Genomic DNA, 26,457 nt, shown 5'->3' on the forward strand with positions numbered 1-26,457 from the left:
TTAGGTCTCAGTCTATGAGCCTGTGCCTCTGGCCTGTGAACTTCACAAGTACTTCTCAGGGCTTTTTCTCCCCACTTTCTTGGGACAGGATGGCTACAGGGGGTTGAAGTTGGGGATTTCCCTATGCCCAGAGCATTTAGGCTCTGATAAAACCTCTGCAGGTTAGGCTCTGATAAAATAGCTTCTCCTGAGGGCAAGCCTTGTTGAGAAGAACAGAATGCTCTGGTGTATTTCGAAATGATTCCTTTTCCCTTTCCTTTTTCAGAAGCACATGGGGATTTTTCTCCAGTATTCACTGTGAGGACCTGATAGAGCTCCTGGAGGTAAAATTAACAAAAATGTGGGGACCCCCATAAGACTGGGTCCCCCTGGAGTTTTTGTTTCTCAGAGTTGTCCACACTGAGCCTCCAGCAATTCACCAATTACAGTTCAGGTTTTCCTACCTGGCACTGGTTCCCAAGGGGATTTCTGCTTGTGGGTTTCTGCTCTGGTAAATTATGCTTCTCTGTAACCACTTACTTGTCTCTCCAATTTTGAGGTAGTGGTTTGCTTTGTGACTTCACTTCTGTGACAGATATAAAAATAGTTGTTGATTTTTCAGTTTATTCAACTTTTGACTTGTTAGGACAGAGTGGCAACTTGTAAGTTCCAGACCAGAGACTGGAAGTCTACTTTGTTTTTAAAAGGAGTTGTTATCTTTTAAAGTTACATGCAGAAATATTTATAGATAAAATAATATAATATCAAGGATGCCTCAAAATAATCTAAGAGAAAGGGGATATAGATGAAACAAGATCGGCCATCAGTTGATCACTGTTGAGTTGGTGTTTGGTAGATCATTCTCTATACTTTGTATTCATTTTCAAGTTTTCAAAATATTTTTTTCCTCTCTGATGAAATTCCAATAGCTATTGGAATTGCTGACTATCTCCAACAATCAGGTCCATTTCTCTCCCTCTCTCTCCTCCCACCTTTTTCTCCAAATAACTTGTAAATATTGAACACAGCTCAATGACAGCTTAAGAGAAAGAAAAATAACTACACCTTAGCAGTATTTCCCATCCTTCATTTACACTACACCTATATCTTGAATACCCCATGCTATTATCTTCATTATTTTTTTTACATTAACTCTTTTTCTTAACTTTGCTTTAAGAATGTTATGCATGAAGTCAAAAGAAAAGAGGTTCTAGCAATATTTTAATAAGTATAAAAATGAATCTCTAACCAGTAGAATAAAATGCTTTGGTTAATGTACCTCTTTAAATCAATCTGCATTATACCAGAAGATATGTGTGCTATGCTCTGGGAAATACCGCACTAGCTTGAGTGTTGGTCACAATCATGGAGAGGTACATAAACACCCGCCCCCACCCACAGCGCTTTCAAAAAACGTAAGTCATGTTATATCTCCCTTTTCCTGCTTTAACATTGGGAAGATGATTAAGTGGTAGAATTAGAATCTCTTATTTCTCCAGTATTGCAATTTGTCTTAAATCTGAAGCTCTAGCAGGTATTGCACCTACTTTACTATGCAGATTCTCAATAGTTTCAGAGAATTCAACTGTTGTCCTAGCTGTCCATCAATTGAGAGAGGTATAAATACATGCTTGCTTGGGTCACAAATCAAGCCTTGGTAAATTTAAGAAAATTGAAATCATATCAAGTTTCTTTTCTGACCGCAACACTATAAGACTAGACATCAATTACAGGAAAAAAACTGTAAAAAAAAAAAACAAAACACATGGAGGCTAACCAATACGCTACTAAATAACCAAGAGATCACTGAAGAAATCAAAGATGAAATCAGAAGATACCTAGAGACAAATGACAATGAAAACACGACGACCCAAAACCTATGGCATGCATCAAAAGCAGTTCTAAGAGGGAAGTTTATAGCAATACAATCCTACCTTAAGAAACAAGAAACATTTCAAATAAACAACCTAACCTTATACCTAAAGCAATTAGAGAAAGAAGAACAAAAAAACCCCAAAGTTAGCAAAAGGAAAGAAATAATAACGATTAGATCAGAAATAAATAAAAAAGAAATGAAGGAAACAATTGCAAAGATCAATAAAACTAAAAGCTGGTTCTTTGAGAAGACAAATAAAATTGATAAACCATTAGCCACATGCATCAAGAAGAAAAGGGAGAAGACTCAGGTCAATAGAATTAGAAATGAAAAAGGAGAAGTAACAACTGACACTGCAGAAATACAAAGGGTCATGAGAGATTACTACAAGCAACTATATGCCAATATAGTTCCAGAACAACCTGGAAGAAATGGACAAATTCTTAGAAAAGCACAACCTTCCGAGACTGAACCAGGAAGAAATAGAAAATATAGACAGACCAATCACAAGCACTGAAATTGAGACGGTGATTTAAAATCTTCCAACAAACAAAAGCCCAGGACCAGATGGCTTCACAGGCAAATTCTATCAAACATTTAGAGAAGAGCTAACACCTAGCCTTCTCAAACTCTTCCAAAATAGAGCAGAGGGAGGGACACTCCCAAACTCATTCTACAAGGCCACCATCACCCTGATACCAAAACCAGACAAAGATGTCACAAAGAAAGAAAACTACAGGCCAATATCACTGATGAACATAGATGCAAAAATCCTCAACAAAATACTAGCAAACAGAATCCAACAGCACACTAAAAGGTTCATACACCATGATCAAGTGGGGTTTATCCCAGGAATGCAAGGATTCTTCAATATATGCAATTCAATCAATGTGATACACCATATTAACAAACTGAAGGAGAAAAACCGTATGATCATCTCAATAGATGCAGAAAAAGCCTTCGACAAAATTCAACATCCTTTTAAGATAAAAACTCGCCAGAAAGTAGGCATAGAGGGAACCTACCTCAACATAATAAAGGCCATATATGACAAACCCACAGCCAACATCATTCTCAGTGGCAAAAAACTGAAACCATTTCCTCTAAGATCAGGAACAAGACAAGGTTGCCCACATACACCACTATTATTCAACATAGTTTTGGAAGTTTTAGCTACAGTAATCAGAGAAGAAAAAAATAAAAGGAATCCAAACTGGAAAAGAAGAAGTAAAACTGTCACTGTTTGCAGATGACATGATACTGTACATAGAGAATCCTAAAGATGTTACCAGAAAGCTACTAGAGCTAATCAATGAATTTGTAAAGTAGCAGGATACAAAATTAATGCACAGAAATCTCTTGCATTCCTATACACTAATGATGAAAAATCTGAAAGAGAAATTAAAGAAATACTCCTATTTACCATTGTAACAAAAAGAATAAAATGCCTAGGAATAAACCTACCTAAGGAGACAAAAGACCTGTATGCAGAAAACTATAAGACACTGATGAAAGAAATTAAAGATGATATAAACAGATGGAGAGATATACCATGTTGTTGGATTGGAAAAATCAGCATTGTAAAAATGACTATATTACCCAAAGCAATCTACAGATTCAATGCAATCCCTATCAAACTACCAATGGCATTTTTCACAGAACTAGAACAAAAAATTTCACAGTTTGAATGGAAACACAAACAACCCCGAACAGCCAAAGCAATCTTGAGAAAGAAAAACGGAGCTGGAGGAATCAGGTTCCCAGACTTCAGACTATACTACAAAGCTACAGTAATCAAGACAGTATGGTACTGGCACAAAAACAGAAATGTAGATCAATGGAACAGGATAGAAAGCCCAGAGATAAACCCACGCACATATGGTCACCTTATCTTTGATAAAGGAGGCTAGAATATACAATGGTGCTCTTCAATAAGTGGTGCTGGGAAAGCTGGACAGCTACATGTAAAAGAATGAAATTAGAACACTCCCTAACACCATATACAAAAATAAAGTCAAAATGGATTAAAGATCTAAATGTAAGGCCAGACACTATAAAACTCTTAGAGAAAAACATAGGCAGGTCACTCTATGACATAAATCACAGCAAGATCCTTTTTGACCCACCTCCTAGAGAAATGGAAATAAAAAGAAAAATAAATAAATGGGACCTAATGAAACTTGAAACCATAAACAAGACGAAGAGACAACCCTCAGAATGGGAGAAAATATTTGCAAACGAAGCAACTGACAAAGGATTAATCTCCAAAATTTACAAGCAGCTCATGCAGCTCAATACCAAAAAAACCAAACAACCCAATCCAAAAATGGGCAGAAGACCTCAACAGGTACTTCTCCAAAGAAGATATACAGATTGCCAACAAACAATGAAAGGATGCTCAACATCACTAATCATTGGAGAAATGCAAATCAAAACAATGATGTATCACCTCACACTGGTCAGAATGGCCATCATCAAAAAATTTACAAACAGTAAATGCTGGAGAGGGTGTGGAGAAAAGGGAACCCTCTTGCACTGTTGGTGGGAATGTAAATTGATACAGCCATTATGGAGAGCAGTATGGAGGTTCCTTAAAAAACTAAAGATATAACTACCATATGACCCAGCAATCCCACTACTGGGCATATACCCTGAGAAAACCATAATTCAAAAAGGGTCATGTACCACAATATTCATCGCAGCACTATTTACAATAGCCAGGACATGGAAGCAACCTAAGTGTCCATTGACAGATGAATGGATAAATAAGACGTGGCACATATATACAATGGAATATTACTCAGCCATAAAAAAATGAAATTGAGTTATTTGTAGTGAGGTGATGGACCTAGAATCTGTCATACAGAGTGAAGTAAGTCAGAAAGAGAAAAAGAAGTACTGTATGTTAACACATATATATGGAATCTAAAATAAAAGAAAAATGCTTCAGAAGAACCTAGGGGCAGGACAGGAATAAAGACGCAGATGTAGAGAATGGACTTGAGGACATGGGGAGGGGGAAGGGTAAGCTGGGACGAAGTGAGAGAGTAGCATTGACATATATACACTACCAGATGTAAAATAGATAGCTAGTGGGAAGCAGCCGCATAGCGCAGGGAGATCAGCTCGGTGCTTTGTGACCACCCAGAGGGGTTGGATAGGGAGGGTGGGAGGGAGATGCAAGAGGGAGGAGATATGGGGATATATGTATACATATAGCTGATTCACTTCATTATACAGCAGAAACTAACACAACATTGTAAAGCAATTATACTCCAATAAAGATGTTAAAAAATAAATAAATAAAATAAAATAAAATAAAATAAATACATGTTTGCTTCTTGAGAGATGTTTCAGGACTTCAGAAAAAAGAAAACTGCTACTTTGTATTCAGTTTGTTTTTAATTTATCTTAAAAGAGAACTCGGAATGAATTGATCACAGAGGATGGCATTTCGTTTCTGAATGTGGTCATGTAAAAATCAATGTACATATAAACACATCAATCCATATCAACTGTGCCTGGAGTTTTTGGTTCTTTTTTCCTCCTAGATTAAGTTTTCTTTCATTGAATCAGTGCTTTAGAGACCTTGAGGGGGAAAAAAAAATAGACGAGAGTGAAAGCTTAGACTCTGATTAAATCTTACAGACAAATGGCAATTCTTTGTTTCTTTGGTCACTGCAGTGCAATAGGACCAGCATCTTACTGATTATAAGAAAGTAAATGCACCCATAAATTGGTCACCACCACCATTAAAACCTGAGCATTTACTGATAGGAACCCAATAAAGTCCATGAAATCCATGCAAGAAAATGCTTCTGAAATTGAGTGAGTATTGAGTACTGGAACTTTATAAAAAGCAACCAGGAAAACTTCCATAAATGCATCAGGCTTTTAAATTAGCCTTAAAATAATGAACGTCAACAACTGATGGGAAGATACTTTATAGCACAGGGAACTCTACCTAATGCACTGTGGTAACCTAAATGGGAGGGAAGTCCAAAAGGGAGGGGAGATCTGTATGTGTATGGCTGATTCATTTTCTTGTGCAGTGGAGGCTAATACAACACTGTAAAGCAACCCTACCCCAATAAAAATTAATTTAAAAAAAAAAGAGAAAATAATGAACATCAATTTTAAACCTTTTTAGGCTATTTTATATCAAAGAATGTGATGAATGTTGCAATATAATTTTACTCTGGTGCAAAAAATTATTATTCTCTGTAGACATTACAACATAAAACAAACATGCTTTTATTACCACTAACAATGATGTGACAAGCCTGATAAATGCAAGTTTAAGATTCCTTTGGGTTTTGGCATCCCTTCACGCTTATTTTCAAGTTACTAATAGATTCTGTAGGTTTGACTAGTCATCATTTATGAGCGTCATTTAGTTTGAAATGACAGAAAAGTAAAATGTTCTTAAATGTCCAATTTTTCTCTATTCCCTGACTGAGTTGCTAATGACTAAGAGTAATATCTTTTATTCATGTTGTCTGTGATGAAATGGTCATCACCAAATGACGAATATCAAGCGGATATGTTTTCATTTAACACTCCTGAAAAAACTTTAACAGGAACCTGGCTGCACTGTTTTAGTTGCTTTTTTTTTTAAGAGACTTGGATTGACAGATAAATTCTTCCAACTGAATAGGCCTCAAATATCCCTCATGTAAAACCTAGATGTGTCACATGAAGCTCGCTACAAATGGCTTGGCTTATAGGCTAATTAGTGCACTGAAGACCAACACATGGTTTTACTATTTTCTCTTACACTACGGAGGTCTCTAAAATGGTGACAGTTGGGGACCTACATGTAAATAGTTAATGACAAAACAATCTATTGCTTTCAAGCAGCATTTTCTTTGAAAGTTATGTGACTGTATTTGAAACACCATACAATAGCCACATTAGGTATCTCTTGGCTGGTTACCATGAATTTTGAAATATAAATAACACGCTCAGATCCCTCATGGTGTCTTGGAGGTTGAAATTTAACTCAATATTTTGACTTGCCATTTGGCAAAATATAACTTTTTTTCTTTACAAACAGTTCCAAACAAGCATTAGTCATCTCAAAACTTGTACAAAACAATGCTTATCCCTGTTGGAATTCTTTGTTTATTCATTCATTTCTTCATTCATTAATTCATTCCTTTTTTTTTTTCTTTTTTTTAGTTTCAACTGTATGTCAAGCACTGTGTTACACACAAGGGGAACAATGGTGAACAAGGCAGACAGACCTCCTTTCCTACAAAGAGTATAGCAATGGGAATTTAAATAATGAACAATAAATAAGGCAGATGTATACAGTGAGAGAGTGGCAGAAAGGAATAGGAGGATGGATGCTACTTTAGACGGAAGGGTCGACAGAGAAATCCACGAGCAGGAGCAGTGATACTGAAAATGAGCTCCCTGGACCAGCAACACCTGCATCACCTGAGACCGTGATGAACATGCGCATTCTTGGGTGCGCCCCACCCCCGCCCCTCCTTTGACCTACTGAATCAGAAACTCTGGAAAAAGCCCAGCTGTCTTGTTTTAAGAAGCACCATCTCCCACCTCCCAAGTGGTTCTGAAGCACCTCTGCACCTTGAAGTTCAGTGACTTCTAAGCAACAGTCCACCTTCTCCTGACCCCACATATGCCCCCTCCCTGAGTTTCCATTTCTTTGATTCTCAAAGAGAATTTAATTCCTTTTCTCACAGTCTTTCTTAATCCCACTCCAATCAAGTTTACGTCTATACTACTGTGTCGAAACTGCTCACGCCAAAATCTCCAGTGACCTCGCTTTGCTAAATCCAAAGAATTTTCAGTTTATGTCTTACTTGAGTTATTCACAGCTTTTTTTTTTTTTTCATGTAATGTCTGAAACATTTATATTAACATATTTCCATACATATTTCCATACAAATACAAATATAAGATTTTTAGAAATTTCATGTACTGTCTGAAACATTTATATTAACATATTTCCATACATATTTCCATACAAATACAAATATAAGATTTTTAGAAATTTCATGTAATGTCTGAAACATTTATATTAACATATTTCCATACAAATAACCCAATGAAAGTTTAGTATTAGTTGTTTTGTTTGTTTTTTTATACTGCAGGTTCTTATTAGGCATCAGTTTTATACACATCAGTGTATACATGTCAATCCCAATCGCCCAATTCAGCACATCACCATCCCCACCTCATCGCAGTTTCCCCCCCTTGGTGTCCATATGTCCATTCTCTACATCTGTGTCTCAACTTCTGCCCTGCAAACTGGCTCATCTGTACCATTTTTCTACGTTCCACATACATGCATTAACATACGATATTTGTTTTTCTCTTTCTGACTTACTTCACTCTGTATGACAGTCTCTAGATCCATCCACTTCTCAACAAATGACTCAATTTCGTTCCTTTTTATGGCTGAATAATATTCCATCGTATATATGTACCACAACTTCTTTATCCATTCGTCTGTTGATGGGCATTTAGGTTGCTTCCATGACCTGGCTATTGTAAATAGTGCTGCAATGAACATTCGGGTGCACGTGTCTTTTTGAATTACGGTTTTCTCTGGGTATATGCCCAGTAGTGGGATTGCTGGGTCATATGGTAATTCTATTTTTAGTTTTTTAAGGAACCTCCATATTGTTCTCCATAGTGGCTGTATCAATTTACATTCCCACCAACAGTGCAAGAGGGTTCCCTTTTCTCCACACCCTCTCCAGCATTTGTTGTTTGTAGATTTTCTGATGATGCCCATTCTAACAGGAGTGAGGTGATACCTCATTGTAGTTTTGATTTGCATTTCTCTAATAATTAGTGATGTTGAGCATCTTTTCATGTGCTTCGTGGCCGTCTGTATGTCTTCTTTGGAGAAATGTCTATTTAGGTCTTCTGCCCATTTTTGGATTGGGGTGTTTGTTTCTTTGATATTGAGCTGAATGAGCTGTTTATATATTTTGGAGATTAATCCTTTGTCCGTTGATTCATTTGCAAATATTTTCTCCCATTCTGAGGGTTGTCTTTTCGTCTTGTTTATGGTTTCCTTTGCTGTGCAAAAGCTTTGAAGTTTCATTAGGTCCCACTTGTTTATTTTTGTTTTTATTTCCATTACTCTAGGAGGTGGATCGAAAAAGATCTTGCTGTGATTTATGTCAAAGAGTGTTCTTCCTATGTTTTCCTCTAAGAGTTTTATAGTGTCCAGTCTTATATTTAGGTCTCTAATCCATTTTGAGTTTATTTTTGTGTATGGTGTTAGGGAGTATTCTAATTTCATTCTTTTACATGTGGCTGTCCAGTTTTCCCAGCACCACTTATTGAAGAGACTGTCTTTTCTCCATTGTATATCTTTGCCTCCTTTGTCATAGATTAGTTGACCATAGGTGCGTGGGTTAATCTCTGGGCTTTCTATCTTGTTCCATTGATCTATGTTTCTGTTTTTGTGCCAGTACCATATTGTCTTGATTACTGTAGCTTTGTAGTATAGTCTGAAGTCAGGGAGTCTGATTCCTCCAGCTCCATTTTTTTGCCTCAAGACTGCTTTGGCTATTCGGGGTCTTTTGTGTCTCCATACAAATTTTAAGATGATTTGTTCTAGCTCCGTAAAAAATGCCGTTGGTAATTTGATAGGGATTGCATTGAATCTGTAGATTGCTTTGGGTAGTATACTCATTTTCACAATGTTGATTCTTCCAATCCAAGAACATGGTATATCTCTCCATCTGTTGGTATCATCTTTAATTTCTTTCATCAGTGTCTTATAGTTTTCTGCATACAGGTCTTTTGTCTCCCTAGGTAGGTTTATTCCTAGGTATTTTATTCTTTTTGTTGCAATGGTAAATGGGAGTGTTTCCATAATTTCTCTTTCAGATTTTTCATCATTAGTGTATAGGAATGCAAGAGATTTCTGTGCATTAATTTTGTAACCTGCAACTTTACCATATTCATTAATTAGCTCTAGCAGTTTTCTGGTGGCAGTTTTAGGATTCTCTATGTATAGTATCATGTCGTCCGCAAACAGTGACAGTTTTACTTCTTCTTTTCCAATTTGTATTCCTTTTATTTCTTTTTCTTCTCTGATTGCCGTGGCTAGGACTTCCAGAACTATGTTGAATAATAGTGGTGAGAGTGGACATCCTTGTCTCGTTCCTGATCTTAGAGGAAATGCTTTCAGTTTTTCACCATTGAGAATGATGTTTGCTGTGGGTTTGTCATATATGGCCTTTATTATGTTGAGGTAGGTTCCCTCTATGCCCACTTTCTGGAGAGTTTTTATCATAAATGGGTGTTGAATTTTGTCAAAAGCTTTTTCTGCATCTATTGAGATGATCATATGGTTTTTATTCTTCAATTTGTTAATATGGTGTATCACATTGATTGATTTGCGTATATTGAAGAATCCTTGCATCCCTGGGATAAATCCCACTTGATCGTGGTGTATGATCCTTTTAATGTGTTGTTGGATTCTGTTTGCTAGTATTTTGTTGAGGATTTTTGCATCTATATTCATCAGTGATATTGGTCTGTAATTTTCTTTTTTTGTAGTGTCTTTGTCTGGTTTTGGTATCAGGGTGATGGTGGCCTCATAGAATGAGTTTGGGAGAGTTCCTTCCTCTGCAATTTTTTGGAAGAGTTTGAGAAGGATGGGTGTTAGCTCTTCTCTAAATGTTTGATAGAATTCACCTGTGAAGCCATCTGGCCCTGGACTTTTGTTTGTTGGAAGATTTTTAATCACAGTTTCAATTTCATTACTTGTGATTGGTCTGTTGATATTTTCTGTTTCTTCCTGGTTCAGTCTTGGAAGGTTATACCTTTCTAAGAATTTGTCCATTTCTTCCAGGTTGTCCATTTTATTGGCATAGAGTTGCTTGTAGTAGTCTCTTAGGATGTTTTGTATTTCTGCGGTGTCTGTTGTAACGTCTCCTTTTTCATTTCTGATTTTATTGATTTGAGTCCTCTCCCTCTTTTTCTTGATGAGTCTGGCTAATGGCTTATCAATTTTGTTTATCTTCTCAAAGAACCAACTTTTAGTTTTATTGATCTTTGCTATTGTTTCCTTTGTTTCTATTTCATTTATTTCTGCTCTGATCTTTATGATTTCTTTCCTTCTGCTAACTTTGGGTTTTGTTTGTTCTTCTTTCTCTAGTTTCTTTAGGTGTAAAGTTAGATTGTTTACTTGAGATTTTTCTTGTTTCTTTAGGTAGGCTTGTATAGCTATAAACTTCCCTCTTAGAACCGCTTTTGCTGCATCCCATAGGTTTTGGGTCGTCGTGTTTTCATTGTCATTTGTCTCTAGGTATTTTTTTATTTCCTGTTTGATTTCTTCAGTGATCTCTTGGTTATTTAGTAACGTATTGTTTAGCCTCCATGTGTTTGTCTTTTTTACGTTTTTTTCCCTGTAATTCATTTCTAATCTCATAGCGTTGTGGTCAGAAAAGATGCTTGATATGATTTCAATTTTCTTAAATTTACTGAGGCTTGATTTGTGACCCAAGATGTGATCTATCCTGGAGAATGTTCCGTGCGCACTTGAGAAGAACGTGTAATCTGCCGTTTTTGGATGGAATGTCCTATATATATCAATTAAATCTATCTGGTCTATTGTGTCATTTAAAGCTTGTGTTTCCTTATTTATTTTCATTTTGGATGATCTGTCCATTGGTGTAAGTGAGGTGTTAAAGTCCCCCACTATTATTGTGTTACTGTCGATTTCCTCTTTTATAGCTGTTAGCAGTTGCCTTATGTATTGAGGTGCTCCTATGTTGGGTGCGTATATATTTATAATTGTTATATCTTCTTCTTGGATTGATCCCTGGATCATTATGTAGTGTCCTTCCTTGTCTCTTGTAACATTCTTTATTTTAAAGTCTATTTTATCTGATATGAGTATAGCAACTCCAGCTTTCTTTTGATTTCCATTTGCATGGAATATCTTTTTCCATCCCCTCACTTTCAGTCTGTATGTGTCCCTAGGTCTGAAGTGGGTCTCTTGTAGACAGCATATATATGGGTCTTGTTTTTGTATCCATTCAGCCAGTCTATGTCTTTTGGTTGGGGCATTTAATCCATTCACGTTTAAGGTAATTATCGATATGTATGTTCCTATGACCATTTTCTTAATTGTTTTGGGTTTGTTTTTGTAGGTCCTTTTCTTCTCTTGTGTTTCCCACTTAGAGAAGTTCCTTTAGCATTTGTTGTAGAGCTGGTTTGGTGGTGCTGAATTCTCTTAGCTTTTGCTTGTCTGTAAAGCTTTTGATTTCTCCATCAAATCTAAATGAGATCCTTGCTGGGTAGAGTAATCTTGGTTGTAGGTTCTTCCCTTTCATCACTTTAAGTATTTCATGCCACTCCCTTCTGGCTTGCAGAGTTTCTGCTGAGAAATCAGCTGTTAACCTTATGGGGGTTCCCTTGTATGTTATTTGTCGTTTTTCCCTTGCTGCTTTCAATAATTTTTCTTTGTCTTTAATTTTTGCCACTTTGATTACTATGTGTCTCGGCGTGTTTCTCCTTGGGTTTATTCTGTATGGGACTCTCTGCGCTTCCTGGACTTGGGTGGCTATTTCCTTTCCCATGTTAGGGAAGTTTTCGATTATAATCTCTTCAAATATTTTCTCTGGTCCTTTCTCTCTCTCTTCTCCTTCTGGGACCCCTATAATGCGAATGTTGTTGCGTTTAATGTTGTCCCAGAGGTCTCTTAGGCTGTCTTCATTTCTTTTTATTCTTTTTTCTTTAGTCTGTTCCGCAGCAGTGAATTCCACCATTCTGTCTTCCAGGTCACTTATCCGTTCTTCTGCCTCAGTTATTCTGCTATTGATTCCTTCTAGTGTAGTTTTCATTTCAGTTATTGTATTGGTCATCTCTGTTTGTTTGTTCTTTAATTCTTCTAGGTCTTTGTTAATCATTTCTTGCATCTTCTCAATCTTTGCCTCCATTCTTATTCCGAGGTCCTGGATCATCTTCACTATCATTATTCTGAATTCTTTTTCTGGAAGGTTGCCTATCTCCACTTCATTTAGTTGTTTTTCTGGGGTTTTTTCTTGTTCCTTCATCTGGTGCATAGCCCTCTGCCTTTTCATCTTCTCTGTCTTTCTGTAACTGTGGTTTTTGGTCCACAGGCTGCAGGATTGTAGTTTTTCTTGCTTCTGTTGTCTGCCCTCTGGTGGTTGAGGCTATCTAAGAGGCTTGATGGTAGGCTCTGGTGGTGGGTAGAGCTGACTGTTGCTGTCTATTCACAGCTTTTGACACAGCTGACCAACCTTTCTTCTTGAAGTACTTTCTTCCCTTGGTTTTCTCCTACCTTACTAACAGATCCTGACTGTTGGCCCCCTTTATCTGCTCCATTTGTAAGTTGCAGGGCCCCAGAGCTTAGACCTAGGACCTTTTTTCTACCCTATCTACAGTCACTTCCTCAGTGATCCCACTTAGTTTCATGGGTTTGAGTGCCAGCTATACGTTTTCAACTCCCAAACTCAGGTTTCTTATCTTCGACTTTTCCTTAAACTTCAGACTTCCACTTTCATGTAGATATCTAGAGGCATCTTAAACTTAATAAGACCTTAATAGAAGTGATTTTCTCCCTGAAACTTGCTTACCCATCTTGATAAATGACAACTCCACCTCCTGAACTGCTCTAGCCCTAAGTCTTAGAGACATGCTTGACTTCCTTCTTGTTCACCCAACATTCAATCTTTCAGTATATCCCTCCTGTTGGCTTTGCCCTCAGAATATATCTAGAATCCAGCTATTTATCATCACTACCACTACGACCATTCTGGCCCAAGCCACCAACCTGTCTCACTTGGATTATTGCTCTAGCATCCTAATGGGTATCCCTGCTCTCGCATTTATCCCTACAGCCTATTTTCCACAAGCAGAGTCATCCATCTCAATCAAAGAAAAGGGCAACATTTTCACCATAAACTACAAAGCCCCATGTGATCTGGACCCCTGCCAGCTCTCAGAGCTTCTCCTCTACCCTCTCCCTTGTTCCCTCCACTCTATTCAAATTGGCTTCCAAGCTTTCCTCAAACTAGCAGGCATGCTCCTGCCTCAGGACCTTTGCATTTACTTTCCAACAACCTGGAGTACTCTTCCCCCAGATATTCTCATGGCTCATCTATGACTCCCTTTGGGCCTGCTCCAATGTCTTCTCAGCAGTGTTGTGTGCCCTCCTTTACTTTTCTACTTTATTTGTCTTCATAGAATGTATTGCCCTCTGAGATACTGTATAATTACTTATGTAATTTTTTACTATCTATCTCCCCTCACTAGGACTGAGGGTAGAGACTGTCAGTTCTGTTCACTGTTTCATCTCCAGTGCCTAGGAACAGTGCCTGGCACTTAGCAGGTTTTTCAATAAATATTTGCAGAAAGAATTAATTTTATGCTTCAAGTCTTAGATCAAATACTCACTTTCTCAAGGTGAATTAACCCATCCAAAATACCTTTCTACACCTCCATTCTCTCACCTATCATCTGTTTATTTCTTTATTGTGACTGTGAAGATCTGTACTATCTTATGTATTTGTGCTATCCTATGTTCTTTACTTGTATGTAATGTTTTCCTCCCAAACAAACTAGGTTGTAAACTCCAGGACCTCATCTATCCTCATGATGCTTAGCATAGTACCTAATACAGTGGTGCACCTCAAATATTTTTCATACAAGTGTGGAAGGAAATAAGGTGTTTCCTCTATGTTCTCTTGATATTTAATTTTCATATCAAACCTCTGAGGTGTATGATGTCATCTCCTTTCTACTTATGAGAATACCAGAGCTCAGGGGAAGCTAATAAGTTGCCCAAAGTTACTTAAAAGCAAATCACAAAACACAGGGCAAACTCAAAAGTCCACTCTCTCTCCATGACATTGCTCTACAGGGAAACCAGGCAAAGGGTCAACAGGTTCTCTTTGACATAATACCCTAATACGATGAAAAAGATATTTGGTCCAAGGTGTTAATAATGAATAATGACTTTATATCTACCCCTACCACTTAACTGTTACTTTAAAAGAGTAATTCAGTATTTTAACCCAAATGAATAATAAAGATATTTAGACCTATGGGAGAAAGATATTTTGGAAAGTAAAGCTTTCATTCTCATTAATGACTCCAAAATGGTAAATAATTTTTTTTGGACTACATCTAGGGGGTGGTGTAGTTGGGGGAGTATAGAATTTGGAATCCAGGTCTGACACAAATTACACTTTGAGAAGAATCACGTCACCTCTCTGAGTGGCAATTCTCTCATTTAAAAAGTGAGGATAAATTAATGCACAGAAATCTCTTGCATTCCTATACACTAATGATGAAAAATCTGAAAGAGAAATTACGGAAACACTACCATTTACCATTGCAACAAAAAGAATAAAATACCTAGGAATAAACCTACCTAGGGAGACAAAAGACCTGTATGCAGAAAACTATAAGACACTGATGAAAGAAATTAAAGATGATACCAACAGATGGAGAGATATACCATGTTCTTGGATTGGAAGAATCAACATTGTGAAAATGACTATACTACCCAAAGCAATCTACAGATTCAATGTAATCCCTATCAAATTACCAATGGCATTTTTTACGGAACTAGAACAAATCATCTTAAAATCTGTATGGAGACACAAAAGACCCCGAATAGCCAAAGCAGTCTTGAGGGAAAAAAACGGAGCTGGAGGAATCAGACTCCCTGACTTCAGACTATACTACAAAGCTACAGTAATCAAGACAATATGGTACTGGCACAAAAACAGAAACATAGATCAACGGAACAAGAGAGAAAGCCCAGAGATAAACCCACGCACCTATGGTCAACTAATCTATGACAAAGGAGGCAAAGATATACAATGGAGAAAAGACAGTCTCTTCAATAAGAGACTGGGAAAACTGGGACAGCTACATGTAAAAGAATGAAATTAGAATACTCCCTAACACCATACACAAAAATAAACTCAAAATGGATTAGAGACCTAAATGTAAGACTGGACACTATAAAACTCTTAGAGGAAAACAAAGGAAGAACACTCTTTGACATAAATCACAGCAAGATCTTTTTTGATCCACCTCCTAGAGTAATGGAAATAAAAACAAAAATAAACAAATGGGACCTAATGAAACTTCAAAGCTTTTGCACAGCAAAGGAAACCATAAACAAGACGAAAAGACAACCCTCAGAATGGGAGAAAATACTTGCAAACGAATCAACGGACAAAGGATTAATCTCCAAAATATATAAACAGCTCATGCAGCTCAATATTAAAGAAACAAACACCCTAATCCAAAAATGGGCAGAAGACCTAAATAGACATTTCTCCAAAGAAGACATACAGACGGCCACGAAGCACATGAAAAGCTGCTCAACATCAATAATTATTAGAGAAATGCAAATCAAAACTACAATGAGGCATCACCTCACACCAGTTAGAATGGGCATCATCAGAAAATCTACAACCAACAAATGCTGGAGAGGGTATGGAGAAAAGGGAACCCTCTTGCACTGTTGGTGGGAATGTAAATTGATACAGCCACTATGGAGAACAAAATGGAGGTTCCTTAAAAAACTAAAAATAGAATTACCATATGACCCAGCAATCCCACTACTGGGCATATACCCAGAGAAAACCGTAATTCAAAAAGACACATGCACCCAAATGTTCATTGTAGCACTATTTACAATAGCCAGGTCATGGAAGCAACCTAAATGCCCATCAACAGACGAATGGATAAAGAAGTTGTGGTACATATATACAATGGAATATTACTCAGCCATAAAAGGGAACAAAATTGAGTCATTTGTTGAGACGTGGATGGATCTAGAGACTGTCATACAGAGTGAAGTAAGTCAGAAAGAGAAAAACAAATATCGTATATTAACGCATGTATGTGGAACCTAGAAAAATGGTACAGATGAACCGGGTTGCAGGGCAGAAGTTGAGACACAGATGTAGAGAACAAACGTATGGACACCAAGGGGGGAAAACTGCGGTGGGGTGGGGATGGTGGTGTGCTGAATTGGGCGATTGGGATTGACATGTATAAAGTGATGTGTATAAAATTGATGACTGATAAAAAAAAAAAGTGAGGATAATAGCTATTTTGAAGAACTACAGAGATAAGAGTAATGACAAAGCATGCCAATTGTCTATTGTCACCTTGACATCACTGTCACCCCCTTCTGGGGCATCCTCTGCATTGCACAGAAGGAGCTAGAATAATTCCCATAATCCCCTTCTTAAAGCATCTCCAGGTCGGATTCTGCCAGGGAGAATCAATGGTAGGAGGTGGGGGAATCAGAAGGGGAAAGCAGGCGATTACTACTGTGAAGAGGCGTTGCAGCAGTTGTGAGATTTGCGGCAGCTTCTTGGTGCACCCTGCACATCCCCTGCTTCAGTGCTGTAGGGTGAGGTAGTGGGCAGCATTTTCTGGCCTCCTTCCCCTCGGTAGGGCAGGATGAGCAGGTCAGGGGGGCTTCCTGGAGCTCTTGAGAGCCACAGCAGCTTTCAGGGAGTGTTCACAACAGCCTGTTCAGGGCTACAGGCTGAGATGATTAGAAACAGCTTCCCTGACCTTTCCTCCCTCACACTTTCCGAAAATAGCACAAGCCTCTAATTCCCTAAATTCAGTCACTTTATACTGGAATATATAGAGTGACTACTGTTTATCCAGTGAAACCCTGAATCCCAGGCAATAGTAACCACATATGCAAATGGAGCACTGTCCAGGCCAGCATGGCGCGACGCACTTTCGGGTACCCCGTCTCCTTAAATTCCTACAATAGCCCCGTGAGGTAGATGCTGACATTGGGTCCACTTAACCTATGAGGAAACTGAGGCTTAAAGGGGTCACTTGCACACAACTGATAAGCACCAACATGGGGATGAAATAAGTGTCTTAGTTCAGGTAGCTACGGCAAAGTATCGTGGATGGCGTGACTTAAACAACAGAATTTTATTTCCCACGGTTTCAGAGGCTGGAAGTCCAATATCAGGATGCCCACATGGTCAGATTCTGGTGAGGGTTCTCTTCCGGGTTGTAGACTGCTGACTTCTCCTTGCACCCTCACATGGCAGGAAGAGGGAAGGGGAGAGAGCTCTCTGGAGTCCTGTTTACAAAAGCAAGAATCCATTTCATGGGGGCTCCACCTTATGACCTAATTACTTCCCAAAAGCCCCAACTCCTAATACCATCACACTGAATGTTGAGATTTCAACCTATGAATGTTGGGGAGGACACAAACATGTAGTCCATAATAAGAAGAAAGGAAAAACACTGCACAGAAAAGATGTGTGACCCTACAGTCTTTCCGGGCAGAATTCCTCACAAGCATGAGAACAGACGGCTCCTTCTTCAGGGGCAGGGTCCTCAAAGTTCCTCGCTTCTAGAACTTCTCAATCCTGACACTATTGATAGTCTGGGCTGGATAATTCTTTGCTTGTGGGGAGGCTGTTGTCCTGTGTATTGTAGGATATTTCTATTTCACAGCATCCCTGGCCTCTACTCACTAGATGCCAGAAGCACCCCTTACAGGTATGACAACAAAAATGCATTGCCAAATGCCTCCTGGAGGGCAAAACGCACCCTCCCTGCCTCACCCTCCCAGAACCACTGAGTTGGAGACTTCCCGCTCAGGGACTAGAATGGCCATAGATTTAGCCTTCATGGTGACGCCCTCACTAGGTTTCTATGCTCTGTAAGAGCAGACAGGCTCCGCAGGGAAGTGCTTTTACAAAACCTGAAAAGAAGATGTAGAGTATTGTTTAGTACACTACTTGGTTAAAAACCATTGAGACCTACCTACAGCAGAAGATATGAAAGATGCTCACGTTCATTACGCTAGGGATGTGCCTGCAGCAAGAGTAGGAGAGATGATGAGATTTTTCTAAATATGTTCCCGCTGTGCTTTGACTTATTAGAAAGAGCAAAACCTTTCCAAGTAATTTTTCAAATAGTTTTATCGATTACAATTAGGCAGTAATAATTAGAGTACCTTGTAGGTGGAGACCCCCAGTTAAACACATGAAAGAGATCAAGATAAAGCACATAAACTCCCTTTCTGAAGCCACCAATCCTTTCTGGAAAGATGGGGAGGTTTGAAAAGCTAAGAGAATATTCTCAGAATGTTCTAGGAATGTTCTCTCTCAAGTGTTCCAGGAATGGGCACTCAAGGTTGTGGGTCCTAAAGCAAAGCACCAAATTGGGAACTAATTCTGAATGCATCCTTGCCCTGCATCCTAGCAGTCCCCAGTCACATCTTTTCTTGATTACCTTGTAATCGAGGTAATCACCCTGCAAGTTACTCAAATCATAGGCAACAGGACCTTCATTCCCCATGATCAAAGAACTAACAATCCCCTCTCCCTATTTACTTCTTCCTTAACTTGAACCATCTTCTCCACTCCTGCCTAGGCAAGATCAGTTCTGCCCCCATGGAAAGTAGAAAGAACTACTGATTCAATTAACATCATCCTCTAGGGATGTAAGTTCTTTGAGTTAAGGACTATATTACTCAACCCTAGAATCCCATAAACATTCAGTCGTTTCTCTATCTGAATAAAATTACTGGGATCCACACCACACATACTGGGTCTGAACGTGAGGGCAGTAACAGTGGTGCAGAAATCCGATTTTCAACAACTCCTCAGGGAGACAGTTTTGCACAGAAAGTATAACATTTTTTTTATACAGTATGCATTCAAATAAATATCTGTTAGTCATTTTAAATTGACTCACATGAAAGCAAGTGAATCCTTCATTGAATGCTGAAGTATAAAGAGATGTTGAGTTGAAAAATGGAGTTTTTTCAAGTTTAGCATTTCCCTTCCATAAACCCCTGTGATTTGGGTAAAAGCAGAGTACCTTTCAAATTAAAGAACAGTCTAAAAGGCCTTTAGAAATGGATACGACTTTAACATCATGGCAAATGGCCTCAAATTTCAGTAGACTTTGGAATTTAAGTCTAACATCTGGGCAAACTATTAGTCAACTCTATTCCTCTGAGAAGTGTTTGAGAGCAAATGATTATTAAAAACATCACCAGAAGTTCATTTCATCACCTTACTAATTTCATTTTAGAGGATCTAAATTTCCTTCTACCTGGATGTCTGCCTGGAGCAATCAAATCATCTCTGTGCCAGCCAGGTGAAGGGGACTGATATGTGAACATACTTCTAAGAGCATCTGAGCTTTCAAGTTTTAAATCACTGAAAGTTTCAAGCCATGTTCCAACTCAAAAGGGATGTGTTATAAATTATAATGTGCAAGGGGGAAATAGGAGTGTCTCTTTAAATCAAGTCTAAAAGGAAGATGGCTAAAAGCAATGAAAAGGAGATTTTCAGCACACAACAAACAGAAGGAAACAGGTTTAAACCAGTAAATAAACATCAATTAGTCTTTATAGGAAGGCTGCTAAATTAACTTTAGACTGAAAGGATGAAATTTTTGGAGAATGGTACAATAAAGACTTCATTTTAAATTATAAATTTTCATCTAAAGAGCAAATTATATTAAAGGCCCCATTTTATTACTCAGCACTTTTTTCACTTTATGGAATATTCTGCATTATATTTTAATTAAAGTTATAATTACAGACCTAAACATAATTAGCTTCTTTCTTCCAAAGAAATTGGAAGTGAATTTACTTTATTAAATTTCCAATTTGTTTCCTGCAATGTTACATAGTTTATTCTAATTAATTGAAGGAGAGCTCATAAATATTTTATCAACATGGAAATGTGATTAAAAACTCAAGAATTTTTCCCTTTTTTTTTTTTTAATTTTATACCCTTAATTGTTGGCTTATGCTCAGATGTATGCAGATGAAGTAGAAGGATGAAGCCCCCTGATGCTTAGCGTCCAAGCTCGTTGCAGCATTTACTCCTCCATTTTTTTCCTTTTGGGTTAGCATTTTGAAGTCTTCACAAAGGATGAAAGGGAATTGGCAGTCTGTATTCATCTTTCCTGAGTGGCTACAATAGTCAATACCATAGGTCACCACCAGACACGATATCTCTGTCTGCCTTCACTGCCCCTACAAACCCTCCTAAACTATAAATTCCTCCAGGACAGGTATTTCATTTGCTTTGTTGGCTGTCCATCCACAGCACCCAAAACAGCACCCAGCATACAGTAAGTGCACAATAAATGTTTACTGAGTGAGTGCATGGACCCAAGTTTTCCAAAATTTGTCCCTCTAAAGATTATTTCTAAAAGATAAGTATTATAAATATTCATTCAAAGATATTCATGTCAAGTAGGGGAGCATATTTATTTAGCTTCATTCTTTTTGTATTTCAGTTTTATTGAGGTATAATGAACACATAAAAGTGTAAGATATTTAAAGTGTACATATGTTGACTTGATATACAAATACATACTGAAAGGACTCCTTCCATCTAGTTAATTAACACATCCATCACCTTACATATTTACTTTTTCTTTTTTGGGGGTTGGGGTGGGAATATTTAAGTTCTCTCTTAGTAAATTTCAGTTATACAAATACAGTGTTATCAACTATAGTCACCACATTATACATTTGACCCTCAGACCTTATTCATCTTATAGCTGAAAATTTGTACGCTTTGACCAACCTCTCCCTATTTTCCCCACCCGCAGGCCCTGGCAACTACTTATCTACTCTCTGTTTCCCTGAGTTAAAAAAATTCAAACTATAGAAACATGACTTAGTTTCTTAACAGAAAGACTTCCAGGAAGGGGATCAAATGTGTACTATTACCCATTCTTATTTGACCAGGAACAATTTTTTTCCTCTCAGAGCTATCTCACGAGACTAGCATTTTGCAGAACATACATCGGGAAATGCTGCTGTATGTATGTGGGGTTTTGGGGAAAAAATGTTTAACCTTAAGTACTTGACAAGTGTAGTCAGTCGTGTCCCTCAGTTTATGTACATCATCTTCACTGCCCTGTGGTGCAAGGTCCCCATCTTAATCAACTGACTGATCAATTCACCTCTAACTCCATTTCCTTTTCGTTCCCCTAAAGGCAACCATATAATTAGGCTTAATGTGTATACTTTTGTTCTAATATACTGTCATGTTGGGCTGGGGAAGGAGTGGAGGAGAAAAAACTGACACCTCTGAATATTCTTTTTTGTATATAGTTTGACTTTCTGAAGCCTTTAATCTTCTACATATTAATACATACACACACATATATATATGCATACACACATGTATATATACACATACATATATGTATATATGCACAAACATACATACAGAAGGAAAAGGGGATGAAAACTGGAAGCCAACTGAACCACATAAATTCAGTTGTACTGATATTTCAAACAAATGCCATAACTACCCGTAAGTGGAACAGAAGAAGAGATAGGGAGGGAGGAAAAGAATGTGGGAGGGAGGAAAGGAGGAAGGAAAGAGGGAACTAATCCAAGTAATCAGCTATACACCCTCAGTCTGCAGCAGAATGGGGTGAGGGCAAGAATTGCAAACAATTCTTGAACTGTCTTTAATATGGCTTGTTTTTTGTAATGGAATGTGCAAAGCAATTGTGAAACTATTTTAGATGTATTATAAGATTGAGCAACTGAGTAAATCTGATAGCCAGTTTTCTCAATTGGGAAGACGGTAGGTAAAAACATAAAATGGGGAAAGACGAGAAAGAACCCTGTAGGGATGGTTTGGAAACTGGGGATATTGATGTGAATTCATAATTTTGAGATGTGTGTATGCATGTATAAGTGCACGGGTTTAAGCATATATGTATGCAAGTGTATGTATATAAATGTGTGCATGCATGCATATGCTTCCAACCTCTATGCACTGAAAGGGCCAAAACGCCACACCCCTGATGTGATGAGCACACCTAGTGCCAAGAGCTAGGATTTAATACCATTCCCCACTAAAACCAACCAGGGATCCTCAGAGCAATAACTATGCCAGGCCTTGGGCGAACAGGTACAAGACGAGCCTGGAACACCTTGTTATGCTATAAAGTAAATGCTCAAACTTACTTTGGGGGCATGTCCCAGACACAGAAGCCAGACTAAAAATGCTCCCACTAGCCAAATATGGGATGATTTCAGCGCCAAAATAATTAACTATATGTAGTAATATACCAAAAGGCATTTTGGAGAAAAAAAGGAATTCATTATTCCATATTGATAATAAGTAGAGGGAAAGAGAAGGCTCTTGCTTACAACAGAATGCCATACACTACCTAATAAATGTGGAAAGAGTACTGGGATAGAAAATCAGCATTCTGCAATAATTGTAGTAAAAACTGGATCAGGCAAGATTTATGAATGGATGCTAAAATCTAGGAGGGAAACTTGGTGAGGAGCAGAATCTGTGAATGCTCTTAAAGTGTCTCCTTGCAGGTTGTTTCTATGTTGCAAGGAAAAAAATATTGACTATATAGTGGAGAAATCAGACAACACCTTGACTAAGTGTTCAGAATTAACACCCTCAGTTAGAGGCAGATGAGTGTTCTACCTCCAAACATGACACCCGAGAGGGACACACCGTCATCACCTATACAGTGTCCTGGCCAAGAACGCATAATCTGAATACAATAATGAGGAACTATTAGACAAAGTCCAAATGAGGAACACTCTATTAAAACAAATGGGTTCACAGGAGGACTGTCATTTTTTAAAGTGTCAACATTGTAAGTAACAAATAAAATGTTCCATATTACAGGAGGCAGAGAGAGGTGACAACAAAATGCTATACCTGACTCTATACTAGGTGCTGTAATGGAGCAGGAAAAATGCTATAAAAGACATCTCTGGGTCAACTGATATACTTGGAACACAATAAAATTGTATCAATATAAATTTATGAGATTGGTAACTATATTATGGTTATATATGACCATATCCTTATTCTTAGGAAACACACAGTGAAATATTTGGGGGTAAATGTCCATGGTTGGTATAAATTATCCTCAAATTGTTCAGAAAAAGAAAATGTTACAGAGAAGGAAAGAGAGATAGCGCACGTGTGCCAATGACAAAAAGGAATAAAATATTTACAGTAAGTGAATCTGGATAAAGGATTCCTGCATATTCTTCACACTATTCTTATTCTTACTTGAAATTATTCTATTTATATTACATTACTCTATATTATCCTACTTATTCAATTTTTATTTACTTCCAAATGAAAATGTTTAAATTAAAAAGACTATGTTTCTTAAAGGAATGGTCTTTCCAGAATGGTGATAATATTGAAGCTGGGTGATAGGTGTGTAAGAGGATCGATATTCTATCCTGTTTACTTTGTATACATTTAAATTAAATTTTTTCGTAATAAAGAGCTCTTTTGTTTTTCAGAAATGATTTGACTTGTCATTGGTTTTTATTTAAACACCTGATTTCATGCGTTGACCTTGGGCCATAGAAGGGCTACACTTCTGAGATATTATAAAACCTCTCTGGCACTTGACAAATGAGTGTCTATACCACACAAAGCATACCTTCAAACCTGCAGCTTGCACAGCCCTCGAGGGTGTCTAGTCCAAGGTTGGGACTCTGGTCTTTCTTTTTATCTCACTGAGCCCATTCAGTCTCTCTCTCCCTCTCTCCCTCCCTCCCTCTCTCTCTACGAAATTTAGAGACACTTGTTCCTTTCAGCAGCCCATGGTGGTGCGATAAAATAGGATACCTTCTGGCTTCTTCTTCTTCTCCAGCTGTTGTCTTACTTTCTAGTTTTTTTCATCTTTTTTTTGTCACTTGTTTAATATCACATACCCTCACAGCATAACTATGCTTTTTCAAGACATTTTCACATACAGAACGTCATACTATCTGTAACCAGATATGAACAGATATACATAACCATGCCAACTTGAACCAACAAAGAACCTGGAGAGGTAGTTGATGAATCCAGTGTCACCAGGAGCAGCCCATTTTCCTCTATATGATACACTTGCCGATTAACAGCATGCTACATCATGAAGTCTGAGACAAATGGCAAAATTATGCATGGCCCATGCCTAGTTAATAGCTTCTGTTAAGAGTTTAAATAACAGCACTGGGCTTGTTTTTAGCTGATGATCCACTCCGACACCCATGTCTTTTTCGGCTGTGATTATGCATAGCCCATCTTTCCCAGTCCTGGAACTGTGTCTTTTGCATGCGTCCATATTGATTTCACTTCCATATGAAATATTTACATATGTTTATCACTTTGTCATCATTTAACATGGCATCTGTTTGCTGCAAATGAGTCAGGTCTCAGCCACAGCAGCTTGTCAGATTGGTGCGAGTATCTGAAGAGAAGGGGAAATTGCCTTTTGGTAGATTCCCTTAAAAGTGGGTGACTTTGTTATTACCTGACATTTCATTATTTTACACTCTGAAATGTGTTTCTGCATGTTTCCCTTCATTTCAGACTTAAAACAACCCTGTGAGATATGTAAAGCAGCTTTGATTATCCCATTTGACGGCTGTGAAGTCAAAGCCTTGGAAGGTGAAATGATTTGGAAAAGGTCATGGGGCTGAGTCCATGATGACCCAGGTCTCCTGATTCTTAGACACCGTGATCTTTTCATCTAACATCCTGAGTCACAACATTAAAACAAACAGTAAATTGTGATGGCTTTTCAAAGATGCTAGAAACTAATTTTATAATTGAATTAACAGCTACAATTTAATGAGCGTTTAGTATTAATTTAAATATGTATATAAAAGAATATTAAACAGAATGTTTTCTGTGGCTTCTAGAAATTAAGTCCCAAAGAGGCAATAGGTAACCGCTTATCAAAAAAGATGGCCAAACTGGTCCTTTGACCCTCACCCCCATCACCAATCCAGCCTGTATGAGCGGAAGACTAGAGTTAGGAGAGATTGGTTGAATCAGGATGGTTGTTGGCCCAGTAGCCATTCCACAAGCCAAGTGAGGGGGTTTCCAATAAGAGACTGGACAATGAACATAAGATAAGGAGACTAATGTCTCCTTCCCTAGCAGACTGCTTTCAGTTCTACAGAAAACCTTAGCATTCCCCACCGCTCCCCCCATCCCTCTCTACACAGAGTGACAAGACTCATGAAGGAGTTTCACATGTGTCCCCTAAGTTTGGGAGCATTTGTGAAATAAGAAGCTGATGTTCATTTCCTGACCATCATTTAGCTGATGTTAAAGTTTTCTGAAGCTGGGAGGGGATGCTGGCTGGAAGCTGCCCCAACAAATGGGGAGAGGAGAGGTCAGCAGTGGGATCAGTCTGCCCACCCCGTATGGCAAGGTTCCCACACATCAAGTACCTTGGTTACCTGGCTCAAACCATCCTGACGGGGCCACGCCCACAATCACTTCAGGAGGGGAACAGGGGAACCCCATCAGAAATAGGCTGTGGTGTGGGGCCACGGAAGGCAGCAGCTGGTCAGTGTTACCAAACCCTCAACCAACGGGAGATGAGCAATGTTGAATAATTGCCCCCAGTGTCCCGTCTTAGATTGAGTTCCCTAGAGGCAGAGATCGAGAAAGGGATTTAGATGTGTAAGACTGAGCATTGCAGAAATTTCAGGAGGGACCGGTAAGGGAGGGAATGAAACAGAATAAGGAAGGGGAAAGAATCAAATTAGATGTAGTCACAGTTAAGTCTAGCCTTGGCCTGAT

Source organism: Balaenoptera acutorostrata, chromosome 10, assembly GCF_949987535.1.
Source record: "Balaenoptera acutorostrata chromosome 10, mBalAcu1.1, whole genome shotgun sequence".
In the NCBI taxonomy this organism is placed as follows: Eukaryota; Metazoa; Chordata; class Mammalia; order Artiodactyla; family Balaenopteridae; genus Balaenoptera; species Balaenoptera acutorostrata.